Below are 20,731 nucleotides of genomic sequence, written 5' to 3'. Positions count from 1 at the left end.
CCTTGAGTATGTAGGGTTAGCGTCAGGATCTTAAAACATAGGCAATAAGTAAATTCCAGCTACATTTTGAAAAAATATAAATATGTATTATGAATCTTATATATGAAAATATAGTATAGATATATTACTAAAAGATAAAAATGTGGATATATTTATTTGTTTCTCCAGTCCTACCTACCAGCATGAAAGTTGAAAGTTGTTATAAAATCATACCAGAAGGGATGACACAGTATATGCACAAGCCACATTGACCTCAGACAACCATGTGAAGGTCAAACTTGAAGGCCAGACAGAAGGCCTGATCCCAGGAGGACCTGGAGGTGTTTTAAAATCGAATACATTTTTACACTAACAAATGAATTTCCTGGCATTGTGACTGAGTGGCACTTCTCTGCTGCTGTCCTCTCCCAGGCCCTGCCACCTGGATGGATGTAAGAGAACAACAAAGAAAAACCTCTTGCCTTAAAATAGTTCTACCAAAATGGGTGCGTTTTATACACACTGGGGAGTGGTCACCACCACAGATCACAGGGCATCTTCTAGCCTTTTGAAGTGTAAACTAAACAGCATAGCACAGTCTTGGTTATAGGACTGGAACAGGAAGACAGGCAGGAGGAGAGAAGCTTAGCTTAGGTGTGCCTGCATTGGACGTGTAAGCCTCACCCTTTGCACTACAGAGGAGTCTTGTTTCAGAGGAGTTTCTTTGAAGGATGTTTAATCAGGCAAACCAATAACTACAAAGCTAAGAGAGAATTCTCTGGACAAGGATGGATGGAGACAAACACATGTTGTTCATTTTTTTTCTTTAAGGTCTATGCCCCACCCCAGGTTCCATATAGTGGTGTCATCCACTTCCTTCCTTTGCATAGATTGTTTAATATAGTCTTATTTGCTAAGGGCACCCCAAACAAAATACCAAAATGCATGTATGTGTGAAGGAGATTCGGCGTACTGCAGGACATCAGAAGAGGTCAAGTTAGAGAGAGAAATTTTCAAGGCATCTCCCAGGGAGTATGTCACTATTCTACTCTGCTCCCCACTGGGGAACAAGTACATTGTCTACAAAGAAGATTACAGGAGAAGAAGAGGGAGTCTTACAAACTAAGTAACAACTGCATGAAAAGGCTCGACTATTTATTTTGATACTCTTTAGACTTCAAAAATTGTTCAATATTAATATTCTACAATAAAGGAACTTAAACATGTTGTTTCTAAAGAATTGCAATCATACATTAGCTTCCTGAAGAAGTGAGGGTCTGGAGGTTCCTGGGGCTCACAGATCAGTGAAAGCAATGAGCAAGTCGGCATCTGTGGGGCAAGCGCAGCTCAGAGAGGAAGGCAGACAGGCCCTCCTGTTAGAGCAGTCACTGAAACAGCACGTGCCTTCATCTGTAACTATGCTCTTAAGGACAATGGTTTTCCATCAAGGGACACATCCTGACAGTAGACAATAAGATCACTCCTCTAATTCTGTGACTACAGTCTTCTACTGAGGATCAGACCACCTGAAACAGTTCCTTGATTACCAGTGATCCAAACAAAATGCATAAAACGGGAAATTGCAAAAATAGACAGTTCCTGAGTTTTAAACTACACATAATCTTACCCTGTCCCACTCAAGTCTGTGACCCATCCGTGCACCTAGCCTGACCATCCATCTGACACTGCTTAGCCACTAGGTCACCAGGAGAACCCATGGCCTTGGGCATCCACTGGGAATCAGTGGAGATGGCTGGGCATAGCAAAGAAAACTTGCTTTTGCCTAATCCCACCACCAGAATGTTCAGAAATTAAAGAAGAAATAATCTGTTTCAGCAAATCAACAGAAGAGCCTGCAGTCTTTACATAGGACCCCGTAGCCCCACTTCTAGGTATTTACCTAAGAGGAATGAAACACTTGTAAATGGAAATTTGTTACTCATTTCTTACTGACAAAAACTAGAAAGATGCCAAATATCCCTCACCTGGTGAACAGATAAAACAAAACAACAGGCTTCATCAGTACAATAGGAAACTACTCACCAATAAAAAGGAGTTGACTTCAATGATAAGCAACAACATTTATGAATTTCAAACCCATTATCCTAAGGAGGCTAGCTGACAGGGCTAACCACTATGTGATTCCATTTATAATATGGTAGAAATAGCACATCTCCAGGGAAAGGAAGGGGCTGAGGCTGTCAGGAGCTGGACATGGAGAAGGGGCAGAAGATAAGGGACATGGAGGGAACTTTCTAAGACAACAAAATATGCTACTATGATTGTGCTAATGTCCTCCTTGAATACTACTCTTTATACTACTGTTTTCAGTTTATAAAACAGCAATCCAGTGCTCAGAAAATGTAACTCTTTTCCAAACGTATGTACAAGATTATAACCATAGTACAGTCACATCCTCACAATGTCCTTACTGTTGGTCATAGGGTAACTTTCTCTACTGTCTTGATAAAGAGTTCTAGAACTGGGTTAAAATGTTAAAGCATGGGTGGTAGCACATACCTGTAACACTCAGGAAGCTGGGGCTGTGGGACCCAGAGGCTGAGACCAGCCTAGGGACTACACAGTAAGTTCTAGGTAAGTAGAGGCTACAGAAAGAGGCCCCTCTTTCAAAAACCAAACAAAAATTCAGCTAATATTTTCTAGAAATTTCTCTGTGAATTGGAAACTGCTCTACTTTTACTCAGACAGAAATGCCTATAGGTTATTTTCTGAAATTAGATAAGAATCATCTGTCTAACAAAGTGGTTTGTGTTTGTTTTCTAGTGTCCAGAATTGAACTCAGAGCTTCTTGCATACTAGAAAGTCAATATGCCCCAAACCTCTTTGTGAATTTCAATTGGGACACGAAAAGCAGTAAATCAACCATGAGAACGCATGCACGCACGAACGCACGCGCGCGCGCGCGCACACACACACACACACCCCTACCTACAGCCAACACTGAGGTTAAGGCAGCATGCTCAAGTTTAGACATGACAACATTACATAACCTAACTCTTCCTGGAAGTGCCCTGACATATCACTCTCAGAGTTTGCAGGTCAAGTCCCACAATTCAAATCTGAAAACAGAAAACTCCTAAAGAATACTCTATTTACATCTGCTTGGCAAGCAGTTCCCTGTTGTACAGCAGGAAGGTGCAGCGAAAAACTCAAAGAGTACCAAGCTTGTACCAGGAGTGGCTTTCTGCACCTGCTCCAGTAAAAATGTGGAGACCAGTTATACCACAGCACCCACTTACAGGAGCCCTGTCAGCACCTTTAAACTAAGTAGACTCTCTTTCCTTCAAACAGATTGTTTATGGCCTTTGAGCTAAGTGAGATTTCTGAAATAAACAATATATAACCAAACATAAAAAGAAACTGGTCACTTGGCAGTGACATTCATTTGTAAAACATTTTACTAAGCATCAGGGTTTTTAGTGAAAGCTACCTTAAGTCCTGGCACAGTGCAATTACACATCATTGATTGCTTGGTAGGGAGGACGAAAAACCAAACCACAGAGGAGCACTTCAGTGGAGCCCAAGTCAAGTGGCATGCAAACGGACACTCTCAAGTTCAGTGACATGCCTGCACAGGTAGAGAAATTGCATATGAAATGTAGGCTCAATGCCCACTTAAGGAGGGGGGTCAAGTATTAATATAGAGCCACTATTTAAAAATGGGGAAAGAGATCAAAATTGAAAGTGTAAATAATCTGAGATAGCTATCTATACCTTAGATGGAAAGCAGGTCAAATTTTCATCTGCTTCATTTCTCTTCTAAGATTTTCGGTTTAATTCAAGGAACCACGGAAGCACAAGAATCCCAAACTCACTGTGGTTATTAGAGGGACAAAATTCATCTTTAGAATTTGCTATAAGCAAATATACATGGAAACTGCACTTGGAGATAAAAGTGATTAAAATATCCAAAACAGATAATACTTTGAGTTAGGATTGATTTGAAGTCTAGGATGTTCCATATAACATTAATAATCTGATACACCAATAATTTCTGGGCAGGTTTCATCAATGGGGGTCAATGCAAAAGTAAACACTGGTAGAATGAGAAGAGAAGCTGTTTTTATTAAATTCATGTTACACTGTTACAAATTGCATCAGTTTATCTAAAAAAAATTGTTCTGCTTTTTTCCCTAATTACACATATCCCTCCTGAGATACAAAGAAAATTAAGTTTTTTTACTAGCTCAATATTCACAAAGCCAAGAATTTAAAAGCCTGTCAACCCCCATCAGCTTAAGGACCATTATACAAACTCAGAACCTAAAAGGGGGCTGGAGACGTGGCACAGTTGGTAAAGTGATGGCTGAACAAGCAGGAGGCCCTGAGTTAGAAACACATGCACAAAAGCCACGTGGGTGGCTGGACTCATACTCCAGCACCTGGTCCCAAGAGATAGGAAAATCCCCAGAGAAAACAGAGAGCTCACATTCAGTGAGTCTCAAAAGCTAAGGTGGAAAGACACTGAAGAAGACGCCAAATGTTTTCCCACAATAGAAATGAAAACGACCCTATACACACACATATGCACACACACAGAGATGACAGATGACTCAGCAGTCAAGAGCACTTAATTTGTTCTGCTCTTACAGAGACACCAGCTGGTTTCCCAGCTCCCTACACAATGGCTCACAATTCCCAGTAACTGTGGTTCCAGGAAATATGACACCCTCTTCAGAGTCTCTGGGGGTTCTTGCCTTCATGTAGTGCTCATAAACTCAAGCAGATTCACACACACATAATAAATGAATGAATAAATAAATGCCTTTAGTTTTTTTTTAAAGAGAGATACAGTACAGCAATATACTCTGGCATGCAATTAATGTCTTCTTACACGTAATTTGGATTTAACTTAAATTTTAATTGACAAGTGTCAGCAGTGAGCGGCAATGACCAAGGTTAGCAATGTCCATACTATAATAATTATTTCTAATAGAATATAACTTGTATACATACCATAAATACAGTTGTGCACAAATACTACATATATGCATAGTAAATGAAGCATAATTACAAACAGAAAAGTATAAACAATCAGTCTTCATGAAGATTTCTTATGTACTTTGTAATACACTCATTGCTCAGATTCCATTTCAACAGCTTTTGTAACAAATTTTACAACCCTATCAGTTTCAAAAAAATTTCCAGAATTTAGTTGATCTGACAGGAAATATACCTCATGTGTTAATGAGTACTAATTATACTCTTATGGTACCAACAGTGTGCAGACTTTAAAATAATTTATAAGCCAGAAGCCATGGCTGTTTACCAGGTGCAGTGTATGTACATTGACTAATCTACCAGATGTGTTGTTTAGTTTGCTTGAAAAGTCAAGGGTCACACTTCAATATCCTACTTAAAACCCCACTAAAAGACGAGTGGAGAAAGCAGCCAGTGACCCTTAGGCCTTGGCGACAAAGTAGCCTTTCATGTCCAGGGAAGCATTCCCCCACAAAACCTCTTAGCATTTAATAACAAAGGAGAGACTGGAAAGGATGGCACAGTGGTTAAGTTCTCTGTTCACAACCATCTGTAACTCCTATTTCAGAGGATATAATGATGCCCTCTTCTGGCCTCTGTGGGCACCAGGCACACTCGTGATGCACAGACCTACAAGCAGGCAAAACATCCATTAGCATAAAATAATTAAGTAAAATCTGAAATTTTAGAAGATACAGACCGGAAATGAAACGCTACAAAAGCTTAGGCTTTTTTAGGTTTTAAAAATGCTATGAACTGGTTTTCCTGTCAAGGAACCTTGAACGTGGCTCTAACCCAGTTACTGCACAGACGTGTAGGTGAAACGTAAAGGCTGCCTGCCAGTCTCTGAGCCTCAGGCACAAGGGTGTCAGCCACTGGCCCCGCCCACTTCTCCAGCACCCCAGTCCCCCCATAGGCAGTATCGGCCTCCAGAAGCCCGCCCTGGCCCCGCCCCTGGCCCCGCCCACACGGGGGCCCTTTGGGCCTGCCAAGCTGCGGGTTTTCGGGGTCAGCAGTTCTGCTTCTTCGGGCGGAGCAAGCCCCAGCCTGTCCTGCTCTAGCAGGGGAGGGCCATTTCCTGAGGGGGCGGCCAGGCCTGCAGCGATACAGGGGAAACGCTGAGCTCTTGGCACAGCGGGCAAGGTGCGGGTAAACGGCTGGGGCGAGGGTTTCGCAGAAACTGGGGGCGCGGCCCGCAGCCGGCTGCGTCAGCAGAAACTCGGGCAGAGGCGCTGCCTCCGGGGCGGGGCCTGCGCAGCCAAGGCCGCGGTGCCTGCCGGGAGCACTCCAGCCAGCGGCCCGTGCGGCTGTTCCGGCCAGGGCTAGGAAGGCCGCGTCTGCGCAGTCGGCCTTGGCGCTCTGCACTTTCTCCCTGGAGGAGTGCCGAGTCACTCTCTGGCCCGCGAACTGTGGGACGCGCTGGGCTCGAGAAACAAAGGAAACCCACGCACACGTGTTTGCAGTATAGCGAACGTGAAAACAGCGGGTGAGACTTAGGGGTCCAGCAGGCCAGGCCTCCAGGGCTGTCATGAGGAATGGCAGGCAAGCCGCAGGCCCAGGGATCCAGGCCAGGGCCAGCTAAGGCGGTCTAATGGTCAAATTCTATAAACAGCCCCTTTAGGGATATATAGAATTTGCCACGTATACTCACAAACCCTAAGTTGTTAGTTCTCCTAAGTTGTTAGTTCTTAGGAGAAAATTAAGTAATCTTGGAGTTCAGCAAAAGAAAAGCATGAATCCACTCACCATTAGTATTTTTTGTTACAATCAAGTGCTATATGGGACGTAAGCATTTAAGGCGGTAAAGTTGCAGAAACAAATGTTTAAATAAATTAATATGTGGTTTTAAATCCTGTTTCTGTTAGGTTGGCAAGGCTCACCTAAACTCTGCAATGTGGTATTTCTCATTCACTCTATCTACTCTTTAGCAGCAGCAGGATCAAAGGCAAACATACATGCTGACATACTATGGATTAAATTACTTTCACACTTTAAATATTAGGATTTGTGTTAATACTTAGTAAACTTACCTAAAAGAGACAATCATACAAACTGATTTTTGGACAATTCATCAGTGGATGTTCCAATTTTTCACCTTACTTCTTTTCCTACTGATAATTTTAATAGGAATAGGCCTTAGTAAATGTTTTTCAACTTTATTTCAAAGTTTTAAAAACCATAACCACTGAGTACTTGGTTAAATGCTATGTTTACTGCAAGTTCACTTTCCCTTCCTGATGTTACTTACTCTCCTTGTCCTCTAACCTGTTTTTCTTTCTTAGTCCTCCAAATGGCACCAATATGTATTACTTTTTTCATCTTTGGGAGTAGGGTGGGGGTAGGAAGTGGATTAGGAGGTTAAGGGATTTTCAGATGCTTCTAGCAGAGATTTCATTGTAGTGGACAGGGAACATCATGGTCAAGTAAGTGACAATGTTACATGTTGTGGTACAGCCAAGAAGATGGCCATCTGAAGGGTAAGCACAGATCTGAACACAAGCTGCAGTGGGAAACCAAACACAGAATCATGGGTAACTGATGAAAGAGCAGTCTGGGCTGAACTGGGAAAACACTCAGAAAGAGATGAGGGTAGAACCTAGGGGAGCCCCAGTGAGTGGCAACAGAGGGTGGCTTCCTCCTCCCCCCGACAGATGCAAAAGCCACTAGGCTATAAATTTCACAACTGCTTCTCCTCCTTGTCAAGGGAGAAATACTTGGGGAAACATGGGCCCTGGAGTAACAGTATATGGGATTAAATTTAACTTTTTTCAAGTACTGGCTTTGTGTTCCTAAGCCTGTTTCTTAGCATGAGTCCCTCTTGTCTGCATTTGGATAATGACAGCTACCTCATGGCTACTAGGTGAATTACAGGAGCTTAACTGAGTGTTATCTGTGAATGTGACCAAGTCAGGCCCCCAAATTTAATTTCTAAATCCATCCTGGCATAGTCCTCTTCCATTGCCTTGTTGAGATCATTCTCTCTACTATATACATACAAGAATTGAAACTCCACTTCTCATGGTGCTTTATATGCTATCCTTGGCAAACATGGATTTCAATTTGTTGATCCACTTAAACAATGCCAGAATATCAAAGGACATGAGTTTAGGTTAAAAGGCCAGGGGAGCCTGTTCCTAATCTGCCAAGTGGCTTCATTCCCCTAAACTCATTAATGGATGGTAATCACCCTCTCTGGTGACTTGTATGATAAGGTAACAGAATTTTTTTTCACCCCTTTATCAGGCCTCTTCACTTTCTCTATAATGCTGCCCTTTGAAAGCTTCCAAGGCTTCACTGATCCCCGGTGGTAGAATGTATATAGTGCCAGACTGAACTGCAATGTTTCCATTTCATACAGAGCCATATATGTACACATATATTCCCCATGAGTGCCATGAAGTAGGACCTTTGCATAGGTAAGTATAGTGCCCTACAGATGACTACCTACTCAACCCTGTGAAAATGAGGGCGGTCTGGGAAGCAGCCATTCTTACACCCAGCAATGCATTGGTAATCACATTGGTAAACCAGGGCACAGGTAGGCTGAGGCCAAAAGATGACCTCTCAGACATTAGAGAAGCCACTCACCAGAAGCTATGTTTTAGTATCCATAGAAAGTAAAGTTTTCTTTATTACAATAAGAGAAGGTTACAAATTGCTTTTGCACAGTTTTCCCTTGTATCAAACTCCGTTTCCATCTGGGGACAGTTGAGGTTCTAAACATTTGAGCCACAGCAGAAAGCCAGAGCTGTGTTTGCTCCCCACTTGTAAATGCACTAAAAGGCATACTCTGATGTGAGATTCTCTCAACTCACCAATTGTTCTTTAGGAAGAACAAAAGAGCCACCCCAGCTTCAGATGTCCATGTTTGTGGTATTTCAACAACTACTACACATGCCCAACATAGCAGTGTCCAACTTGCTTCTAGACAATTTCCTAAAATTTGATACCACTCAAGTGAGTACTTACTGGGCTCTGCTGAGGAACAAAGGAGGAGGTGAGCACATATTATTCAAAACTAACTTGCTGCTGTTGTTAAAGAAATTGCAACCAAAACAAAATAGCAAAAATATTATTTTCCCCTAAATTGATACTTACTGACTGGAGTATTGCTATTTGAATAGTCAAAGAAGTACCAATCAATTCCCCATTCTGTTAGTTTCAAGGCTTTCCGTAATCAAGGGAGATGGCTTTAAATGATCCAGAGTCATTGCAGCATCACCACTAGCATATTCATGGGGCAGAGAAGTTACCAACTAGATCAACCAGAGGAAAAGAGGTCCACAACTAGGGGCAACTCAATTAAGGCAGGGTGCTGAGTATTTCACATAAAATTGTTTAGAGCAATGTTGTCTGACAGAAATATAACACAATCGAATAGGTGTCACACCATATTCTAGTAACCACATCAAGAAAATAAAAGAAAAAATACTCATTTCAGAAATACAGACGCTAAAATTGGAGCTCTATAGATGTGCTCAGCCCAATTCAAAGATACCAAGAAAATTGGTGATGTGTTCCATATTTAAAAACAAACAAGAGGAATTAATTTTAGCAGTATTTCTTATTTGGCCCACTATACTCAAAATGTTATTTTAACATGTGTTCATTTAAAACTTACTGAACTGCATTAATCTTTCCTTATGCAGTGCTTTCGTGATCCAGTGTGGATTTGTACTTGGTGCATCTCAGATTGGACTAGCAACAGTCAAATGTCCAATAGCCACACAGGAGAAGTCTAATATCTGAAAACAAAATATCCACTTGTTTGGAGTTGGGTACTGGAAGTTTAAATTCATACTTAAAAATTCTTTTTCAAAAAACAGAAACATCAAGATACATAAGGATACCAGTCATTCTCATTAATATGGAAATCAAGCACAAAGTATCAATGGGAGATGTGTAAGGACTGAGACTGATGTCTAAAGGCCAGGCGTTGGTGGCACACGCCTTTAATCCCAGCACTTGGGAGGCAGAGGCAGGAGGATCTCTGTGAGTTCGAGGCCAGCCTGGTTCAGACTGATGTCTAGTAACATAAAAAGAGCAACCAATTACAGTGTGATGGCATTGTAGGCCAGACTGGCTCTAGTACCTAACTTACTTTTGTATCTTTTAACAGAGTGAAACAGCAATCTTTCCCAACCCAAACAGAAAAAGTTTCCATTTGTGTCAATAGAAACAAGTTTTTCTGTCTTGAGCCACAGCCTGCTACAGCTCTGCCAGTCAGTCTATGGATGCTCTGTGATAGCATTCTGGTGAAATGGTTGGTGAAGATGGGGCTCACTTCAGAGCTGAATCTGTCTGAGGGCAGGATCTACAGAGGTGAGTTTCAAGTACTCCTGTGACTGGCACAGGGAAGGCAGGGCAAAATGACAGCCTTGGTGACTTTTCCCTTGGGCAACAAACTATCCTACCCTGATACTAAGAAAATTGGAGGCCTTACTGTAAGAAGGGTGGGTCTCCTTCAGAATAGTGTTATCAACCCTAGAAATGTCCCTTGTGTTTTCTCTTACATGTAGAACCATATTTAAAATTGCATATTTTGTGTGTACTTGTATACATCTGTACATTTGTGTGTAAGTCATGAAACTAAAAGGGAACGATGAGAGGAAAGAAATCTTAAATTTATAGTAAGGAAGACTAAAGGAGGACTGTCTGGGGGAGGAAGGAAAGAGGGAGCAGACTACATGGGGGAGTACAGTGGGGAAGGGGGACAACTGAGAATCAAATATGAAACTATCATAAATCCATTAATTTATATTCAACTTAAAATGAATAAAAACACATAGCTATATGCACAGGGATTATGAGCATACTGCATGCATACTCCGTGGTGGAAAGTCTGCTTAGAATCTGCAAGTCTGCAGGTAGACTCCCCCAGCCACATGGAAAATCCTTATCTTCCCCTACACCTTCACAGGCATCATCACATCCTTGATGGCATAATCTCATTCATACCCCTAGCTTTAGAATAACAAAGACAGTGCTAAACCCTAAGCTATATCTCCATTTCATCCTGACCAGACTTTTTCACCTGCTTGCAGAATAGGTTCCTGAGCTAAGCTTCCAAGCCTCTAAGTTGGGCTAATTCTCTCCAGATCCTACAGATTTCCAGTCAGCCTCTGCTTTGTCCATCAGTTACTGACTATTCACAGGTCTCTCTGAGATGGAGCTTCACTTTGCTTCTGTGGGGGGGAACTGGTTCACTCTCCTCCATGTCTCTTCTTCAGTCTGGTTCTCATCAATTTTAAATTACTACCCAAGTACCTAAACCACATGCCAGGCATTGTGTGAAGAGAAGTGTGTGGTATCCAGTATCACCTGCCTTTTATTCCTGTCCAATTAGACAGTTATTCTTCGAAATACTGAATTATGATGATCTGACTGTTTTTTTCTGTTAGCCTATGTGTTCCTAGAAGAGAGGACAATGCGTGTTGCTATTCATCTTTTTCATTCCTGACATAATACAGCAACGTGCATAGTATTTAGTGTTTGAAGGTAGTCAATAAATTTTATTGAGTAAATGTAATAAACTGTCCATTTGAGTCATCACTGTTTTCCACGAAAGACTTATGTTCTAGTTTTGATACCCACCAAAAGGTTTATATTCCACTGGAAATGAGTATGTCCTGAAATTTAAAATTCAGATGATCACCTTCTTTCAAAACACTGACTAATCCAGTGTGCAGCCAGCATTACCTCACACCGCACTGCCCATGGCAACTACATATCAAGCTTTACCCCTACCAAGCTAAAAGTAGCTGCAGCCAGCAAGATGGAAACACATTCATTCCACAGCAGTATAATCACAGATAAGTTTCAACTCATTTAAGTGTAGGCTATCAGTCATCTAGAAGGAGCCAAGCTACTAGCAGATTCATAACATACGTACTCTCACTTTAATACTTCTAAAATTGCTAATTTACAAACCCCAGGAATCTGTCTTCTGAGCAAACAATGCAAGCTGAGTTTAGTCAACTTCATCAAGAGCACCAGCTTAGTCCACATACTCACTAGTGGAGAAGCAGGATGGGTAAGGACTGAGAGATACAAGTCAACAGAGAATGTGCTCACAATGTCACCACTAGCGTTTCTAATAGTGAACACAGGATGCTGACAACATTGCTAGACTATTGACATCTCTGTAGTTCAACAGGCAACAGCTCATGGCTGGCAAACCCTTAGTCACATGTTCTCTTAGCAGCTTTCCAAGACCTGTCTCCTTAGGACTTGCCAGTGGAAAATAGAGGGCTTGTTTTAAAACACGTCTCATACCTTTCTTTTGTCCCCCAAAGAAACTATGTATGCTGAGCCACCAAAACCAACAAATCCTAGCAAACATTGAAGTATTTAATAATGCCATCAAAATTTCAGGATGCCCAAAGGTTTTATGTGTGTGCATTAGCAATACAAAGTCAAAGCATCGATCTCTAGTAAGGCACAGAGCATAAGATCCCCACAGTGATGGCCTGTGCCACTCAACAGACCATGCAGCTGGCTCCTTTAATTGATTTTCACTTGTCACTTCTATTCTGTTCAGGTCTGCCATTGAATTCCCTTTGTGCTGACATCTAATTTGGCTACGGTGCAATCCGTTCTAGTCAGTCCAGGAAAAAAAAAAAAAATAGTCCATGAGACTGTGCAAGACTGAAGCTACAGAGCAGCCAGCCCAGCTTTTGTGTGGTACTTTAACTATAGAGATCAAGCTCACTATGCCAAAGACACACTAACATTCGTGGCCCATAACAGATCCTGTGTTCAGTGATAGCTAACCTGGTCAATTTCTTTTGACTATCAAATGAAGTGAAATGTAAAGTAGTAATAGTAATCTAGAATTTCTAAAGTATCACCATATTCAGCTAAAGCCCTAACTTCAGGATGCCTGAGGCCAAGCACTGAATTCTTTTCTTACTCTGCCCAATGAACACTAAGGAAATCCACTTCAGACAACAGTGGAGAAAGGTGGCTGGCCCGTGGAATCAGTCACCTTGGGAGGTGAGAGAATGCTTGAGATGCACAGACTGTGTCTATGTTGCTTGGTTCATGACGACACAGGCTCTGAGGAGCACAGCTTACACTGCTGGGCACATTCACTGCAGCTCTGTTCACAAGCCTCAACGGTACCCTGAAACCAGAGACTGTGTCTGACCTCAGGTCATCCACAGTGATTTGAGGAACCAGAACTCACTCTCCCCACCCCAGACCATCCCTGTTCTGTGTTGTTGTTCTAATATTGTCTTCCATTTGCAGTTGGCTGGAACACACTGTTGACAGCCAAAGCCAGGTGTGTAGCAGTCGCTTGTCCTTACAGGAAGCCCTTTATCAGCCTCCGGAAAAATGCAGCCCTAATCCCTGTCCTATGCTTCTAATCCACATGCCTAAATCCCATTTCTGCTGAGATGGAGCTCTCAGAACTGACTCCATCAGTATTCCCACACTGCTGTCTGCAGCAAATGCTCCAACAGGCCCAATTCCTTCTGGGAGTCAAGACAATTCCTCCAGCCAAAGGCTGGGCCTCCATATCCCATCTAGTGCAAAAGGCCACTTTCCTGGGGGCCTTCCTCCGTCCCTGTTCCACTGCCACCTGCTTCCTAGAACTCACTGAATGAAGAATCACCTGAAGTCCTGGCTCACCCTCAGCGTTTTCTTCTTTAACAAACTATTTCACCCTACTCAAGATGTTAGTAGAGGAACTCTTACTTTAAAGACTGCCAACAAAAAGTGCTGAGTGTGAATGGCGACACATTGGAGTGGGTTAACAGTTGCTTGGTTCTCCACTGCTGCTGTCCTGTTTCTCAGGCCTAGACATCCCTGGTGTGCAGCGGCACTGAGTATGAACTGACTTCCCGGCTCACAGTTGAGTGTGACTGAGTAACTGACTTTACAGCTCACAGGTGAGTATTGTTTTCATCTGGGGTCAAGAATCACCGCACAGGAATGCAATTGGCAGGCAGATTTTCCAGATCCTCACTGCCCAACACAAATCCAAGCACACAGACACTTGATCTTCTAGCAGACATATTAGCAAGACAAGGACAGCATTAATTTTAACTAGACATGCAATTTGATTCAATACATAGGAGACATGGAAGTGATATAAACATGTTGCTGTTTTACATTTTCTTTCTCACGCCCATTGCCACCACCAGATCAACAATCATCAGGAACTCACGAAGCCCTGACTTGTGTAAAAGAGAAAAGCATTGAATATGGGCCCAGTGGTTCCATCTCTGTGGGATGCTGGCCTAGGGTAGTTTGTCCCCTAAGCTGTGCAGACCACACACAGCACTGGCATAGCCTCAGAGTTTACAGGCATGGACAATGGGAATGTACACGTTTTAGATGCCAATCTCTTTCTGCCCAAGAATTTCAGCTCTCTGAATAGTGTCTCCTTCAAATGAAGCAAGAGAAGGGCCATGGAGGCCTGCACTTGGTCTCCTGTGGAGAATGCCAGCCTGTGGCATCCATGTGGTCATTTACTCATCAAGAGGTTTTGTTCCCTTTGGCTTCTCTGTAGGCTCAGTACTATGGCTGACAATGCCTTGGGATATTATTCCAGTCCCAGTAGCCCGGCAGATGAGGCCTTCAGGTGATTGGGGGCTTTGCCCTAAATAGAAGCTCTAGCAACTGGCTTCATTAGAAGCACTACAGAGAAGGCCAATCACATTGCCATCCAGTTCTCCAGCTATTCTTCCTGACAGAGCCACAGCCTCTCAGGAAGACAGAAACCCACAAGTTACCCAACAGAAGGGTTCCTACCCTCTCTTTAAAGAAGAGCTAAAGATCTGAGCGAGCCCATGCCCAAAAGAATGAGTGTTTAATGCCACGCCAGCAGTTTGGACTTTCATCTGCCACTTGGCAGCTGTGAAAACATAGGGTAGGTCTGTACAACATCTGGTGAGAAGAGAGGAAATGCCACCTGTGTTTGCGGAGTTTCGAGGGCTGTAAATCAGTTACTGTAAATCCGTAAATTTCTGGACTGAGGTAGTGAGTACTTAGTAAGATACATTACTACATTTCAAAAGCAGGGGGCAGGAAGAATCAACAACTGGCGGCACCCCCAGAGACCCTGCGACTGGCTCGCAATCCTGTCTTCATCTAAAACATCCATTTCCCGAGATAAGCAGCTGGTGTTCGTGTAAGTGGCAGTGTGACGTGAAGCCAGGGCATACTCAGGCCTCAGCTGTTTGGAATGTGTCTAAATAGAAAAAAAGGGGTTCCTAAGCTACTCAATGTTTGGAAAAAGTTCAGGGTCTGCTAAAGTTACTTAACTTTTATAACTCGGTGCACTGATGCGTAGAGACTTTCATAGGGTAGTTACAGTGACCACATTTTCCTTTAAGGCTCTGAGACTGCTCTAATGAAAACAGCTGGCGTTGGAAGGATTCTATCAGAACAGAGGGACCATCCTGCTGCCTTTCCCCACATAGCTACTGCTTTACAGTAATTTCTTCTCATCTTTTGCTTCTTTAAGGGATTTCCTTTCCCTGCAAGATGTTTCTGAACAGTAGGCAATTTTAGCGGTAATCCTTCTGCTTTGTTCTCTAACTGGGCACCACTTGAGTTCTTTGTTTTTAATTCCCTGGCCACTTTATTTTTGAAGACAGGATCCCAGTGTGTTATCAGCCTAAGAGATCCACTGGCCTCTACCTCCTGACTGGCCAGGACTTTAGGTGGGAACCTCAACTCTGGTTCACACTTAAGTGTGCCATTATACCCTGGCTCTTCACCTTTTTCTACCTATGTACTACTCCACTTAAAACACTGGTCTTTCCTGTCCCTCAAACTTTGGTAATTTTCCTTTCTCTGAGGTCTTTAGTAATGGATCCTCTGGTATTCACTTCACCAGAAGTTTTGAGTAATATTTAAAATACAAGTTAGGCATGGTGACACAAGCCTATAATCCTAGTACTTGGGGAGCATGAGACAGGAAGATTGCAAGTTCATGTTCAGCCTAGGACACAGAGAAAATTCCAAGGCAGTCTGTGCTGCATGGTGAGACCTGGGAGGGAGAGACAGAGAGGGGGAAGGAGGAAACTTTAAGATAATTTTGTCAAAGTTCTGCTTTACAGACTGGCTTCTTGTTTCCACAGAAGCACAGAATCCGGCTTGTCATCCTCTGTCTGTAGGTGGACTGCTTTCAAAACTCCCTTTCATATACAGTGTAGAGTAAGTGGAGACAGAGGCTTCTTACTTAAATTTAAGATCAAGTATGTGCTCCATTATCATATACTCTGAAAAATAGTCTCCTTCCTTCCTTCCTCCCTTCCTCCCTCCCTCCCTCCCTCCCTCCCTTCCTGCCTGTCTTTCTTTCTGAGACAGGGTTTCTCTCTGTACCCCTGGCTGTCCTGGAACTCCGTATGTAGACCAGACTGGCCTAGAACTCACAAAGATCCACCTGCCTGTCTCCTAAAAGCTGGGATTAAAAAGCATGTGTCACCATGCCTGGCTTAAAATAGGTAACCTTTTAAAGAGGCAAACAAGATACTAACCAAAAAGGGAAAGAGAGATGGTCAATAGTAATGGATTTTCTAGTGTTACCACATAAAAACTTATTTTTAATTAAACATTCTCTAGAAAGTCACACATTACCACACAAAAGTAAACGAAACTCACTTTCCAGACAAACCATGGAACACCATCCTAAGTTCCTGAGCTCTTAGGAGCTCTGCCCTAAGTTCCTCAGCCCTTGGAGGACCACAGCTTGTGGTCTGTCTGGTGACAGAGAGCTTCTGTAGACTCCAGATGGATGAATACTGCACTGTCACTTGATACTCAACACAAAAGTCTCCACAGTGTAAAATGATTCAGTTTCACACCTGCTAAGCTACTTTCAATTTCTTTTCACACTTACCAACTTATCTAACCAAGCACAACTCCTCATAATGTATTTCTTGCTGTACTGACTAAAGGTGTAAGATTTTCTCGGAAGAGGCTCAGGGAACAAGCACAGCATCCAGGGCAGCGGGAAGTGAGTTCCAGCTTGAGGACTGCAAGCTGCACTCAAATCCAACCTAACCAATCCCGAGTGTATGTCAAAGGCAAGAGCGTAAATCCTGAGTAGCCAGGGGCTCACTTTACTCCCACTAAAAACAAAGGAAAAAGAGAAAGAGCAAACAAGAAGAAGAAATACCTTCACTTAATACTATTACCCATTCAACCCCCCCCCCCAAACAAACAACCAGAGCAGTGCCAATGGGGGAGAGAGGAAAGAGAGAGGGGGAGGGGAAGAGAGAGAAGGAGGAAGTGAGAAGCAGGAGGACTCCTGGTCTCAGGACTGATCTCAGCTGTTGTGAACACAGGTAGAATTAACCACACTGGCTCTTCCTTTTTTACATCTTGTTGAAAAATTCAAACAATAAATGTTCTATGATGATTTTACTACTGATCAAATCTACAGATTTCCCACAGAACCAAAAGTAGTATAGGTGGCAATTTCCTAACTACAAACAGGAGGTCCCTTAGCCCTTGCAAGAATACTGGGCACTAAGGAAAGAGCTCTACCACACACACACAGGGTCTCAATTTAGATGGAAGACACTTATAACTGCCCAAACTCACAGGAAGTGCCGCTGCATCCCAGACATTGAAGCCAGAACACATAAAACATTTTCAAGATTAGGGGAGAAGTCTACCCCACTCCAAGTCACCAGAACCTACAAGTTAGCAGTGCTCCACTGAAGGGTCCCACGGTGCTCTAAGGAGACGGCTCAGGGTTAAGAATACTGGCTGCTCTTCCAGAGGACCCAGGTTCAATTCCCAGAAACACATGGCAGCTCACAACTGTGACTCCAGTTCCAGGACTTCTGGCACCTCACACAGACACACACAAAGGCAAAACACCAGTTTACATAAGATGAAATAAAAATCATCTGAATTGCCTTCTTATTCCAGGCTTCTGTGACACTCATGACATGCAACAGAAGATGCAATACTAGCAGAGAGATCAGAAAGGGAAAGCTAGAACCCCCAAACCCTCCTTGGAGCACTGACCACTGAATATCACATTCTTCTATCAAGAGGCTGAGCTGAGCACGAGCTGCGTGGGCTGCCTGTGTAGGTGTGCAGTGGGCTGAGGGTACCTAGTCTCTGTGCCTTGCCTTTTGTGCACACAGCAAGGGCAAGGACCACACAGGCAAGCTGTCCAACCAGATTGTTAGCCAAGTATGCTGACTAACACCATCATCAATTCAATGGTCTATGTGATGTAAAGTGCATCATCTCAGGATAACTTCAGGGGACTGTGTGGTCTGATTCAGACAAAGTTTCATGCCTGATAGGCTAACACACGAGATATATTAAAGGCACATGCAGGACTCTTCCAGAGATGTCAGGGAATCCCCACTTAAGTCCTACACCTGGGAGCACTACCCTCTTCAGGAATCTCCATGTAAATCCTACACCTGGGAGCACTGCCCTCTGCAGGAATCTCCATGTAAGTCCTACACCTGGGAGCACTGCCCTTTGCTATCCCTGGCTCGGAATAACATTTTCAACCCCCACTTTGGGTTCCTAAACAGCCTCCTGGTCTCTATCTCCTCCCAGGTCACTGGATACTGTTAGAATTTCTTATAGCTAACGTCCCTGGACCACTCCATCACCTAACCACACATCTGTCTCTACCTCTGGTTTGTAGGAGAAAAAGCACTGTTTCTTCAGTATTTTCAGTTTCTCTCTAATGAGAGGCCTCCCGAAGCTAATAATAATTACTAATATCTGAAGACAGGATGTTCTGCCCTGTGCCCTGTATCATGACCAAGAATACCTCCAAGAACAAGTAAGATTCTGATGTGGTTTCAGAAAGTCAGTCAAAGTATTTGTTTGTTGTGGGGGTGCCCAAAAGATATAAGAAACCTCATTATTGCATATCCCATGATCACTTGTCCTTCTTTGAGATACACTGTAATAAACTGCATTGTTAAAACAAAATAAAGAGACAGAACATACCAGGACCAGCAGGTTATGACCACAGGCACCCATGTCTAACTGACACTGTTCAGCTCCCTGCTTCTTCCAAACTGTGAGACCTTATGCAGGTCCCCGGAGGAGACCACTGAAGCACATGGGCTGTCCTGAGGGCCCACCAGTATACTGGCTGTTTTCTAGATAGATTACATTGGTGAGGTATGGGTGTTACCACTCAACTCAGGTACACAACTGCCTAAACCCTCCCAAACCACAGGGAATGCAAGTGTGAACGCCAACAAGCTGACTGTCAGAGAGCAGGCACAGTCATGTCTGAGCTGAGCCAACAGGCTTGGGTGTGAGCCTTGACCTTTAGGATCTGAATACACTCCTAAACTCGAAGAGGTCACTATAGTCAACCACTCAGTGGTACCACAGGCCAGGGCTAGCAGAGATCAAGGAGGACAGTGACAGTCCAGATCATCACTACCACCACCATTGAAAAGACAAATCAACACCACCAAGATTTAACAAAATGTGGCCCCAATGGAGACATGGGGATTGTATGTTTTGCTCTTGCCATGGCCTTCTCTAGGTCACCCAGACAGGCTACAAGATCACCAAATACTAGTTATCTTTTTCTGCCTTTACAAGGCACTTGTCCATGTTGTCAGTTACTGTGACCTGTTTGTACCAACTCGCTGTAGACCTAATCATATTTCTGCCATACAAGATTTTAAACTTGGAAGGCAGGTGCTAACTGCAGTGGAGTAACTCAGTTTGGATAATTATCCTCAGAGCCATTCAGGTTCAAATGAAAAGAAAGATCAGGATGGGGAAGGCTGGGGAGTGGGGGCTGTGTCTAAGGGGTACAGTTTCCATATGGGACAGTGAAAAGCACTGTGGACGGAGACAGGGGTGGGAATGGCTGGCAGAACAGTGAGGAGTGTGCTCAATGTCAAGCTGTATTTAAAAATGGTTGTAAGGGCACAAACAACAAAACCCAAGTGAAAGGAAAGGGAGGGCACGGTGGACAAAAAGGATAGAGGAGGATGAATGGAAGACAAGCTGAAAATGGAGGAGGCTTGGTACCTTTCCCCCAAATCTAAATGTTTAAACTTAAAAAATATTCTCAACTTAGGGCTTCCTTAACCATTTTTTTCTAAAATTCCCACAGAGCCCCAAAGCAATGATGCTCTGGTGCTGGGGCTCCTGTCACACGTGGGCAGGCCCCGGCGGTGCTGCTCTGGGGAGGCTGTGGTCATTAAGGGCAGGCCTGGTTCTGTCTTCTGGGTCTCTGCCTCCTGCTTCATGAGTGGACAAGGTGCTGCCACCCTTCCCTTTCCCTCCATGATGCACTGAACTCTCTGAAGTTCTCCCCAAGTTGTTTTTGTCAAGGACTTGGTCCCAACGGGAGAAAAGTGATGAATGTCCAGATATCCACCTCTCCTCTGCTTCCCCTTCCTCAGCTCTTCCAGAAGATCCTGAAACCATTAAGGCGCCTAAGGACCCAGTCAAACACCTACAATCAATAGCCCTAATCTGAGAGCAATCTGTAATAATAATTAAACAATTTTTAAAAACATAAAATAATATTTTGGGGTATTTTCTCTTCATTTGAAAGTAAAAGCAGAAAATTTGGGAAACTAGAGGGAATTATTTAAATTTAATAAACATTTAATTAAATAAATCATTTAATGAGCTAAGTATTTGGCAAGTTTTAGAAACCATCATCTTTAGGGCACAGGAAATCACTTCCAGGGATCCTTGACAACTGGTTAAACTGCATCTCTCTGATGAAGGCTTTCAGATGTTTCCAGGTTCTCACAGGCCTAAAGGAGACACA

At 43.2% G+C, this 20,731-nt stretch overlaps 1 protein-coding gene and 1 long non-coding RNA gene across 6 annotated transcripts in view; one reads left to right on the top strand and one right to left on the bottom strand.

The window, feature by feature from the left end:
* Arid1b (AT-rich interaction domain 1B) overlaps positions 1–20,731 on the bottom strand; it is a 354,347-nt gene that overhangs the window by 148,907 nt on the left and 184,709 nt on the right.
* On the top strand, positions 6,147–20,530 carry LOC103161635. Of its 5 annotated transcripts, none has more exons than XR_004768479.1 (5): positions 6,147–8,396; positions 8,810–10,302; positions 12,521–13,874; positions 17,875–18,757; positions 20,355–20,530. It is a non-coding gene; the product is annotated as an uncharacterized LOC103161635 (long non-coding RNA). The 5 variants fall into 5 exon arrangements; XR_004768480.1 differs by having other exon boundaries at positions 6,148–8,977; positions 10,100–10,302; XR_004768481.1 differs by having other exon boundaries at positions 6,148–10,302; positions 13,231–13,874.

The sequence above is a fragment of the Cricetulus griseus genome, chromosome 2, assembly GCF_003668045.3.
Source record: "Cricetulus griseus strain 17A/GY chromosome 2, alternate assembly CriGri-PICRH-1.0, whole genome shotgun sequence".
Classification (NCBI taxonomy): Eukaryota; Metazoa; Chordata; class Mammalia; order Rodentia; family Cricetidae; genus Cricetulus; species Cricetulus griseus.
This window is presented reverse-complemented; position numbering and strand designations above follow the sequence as displayed.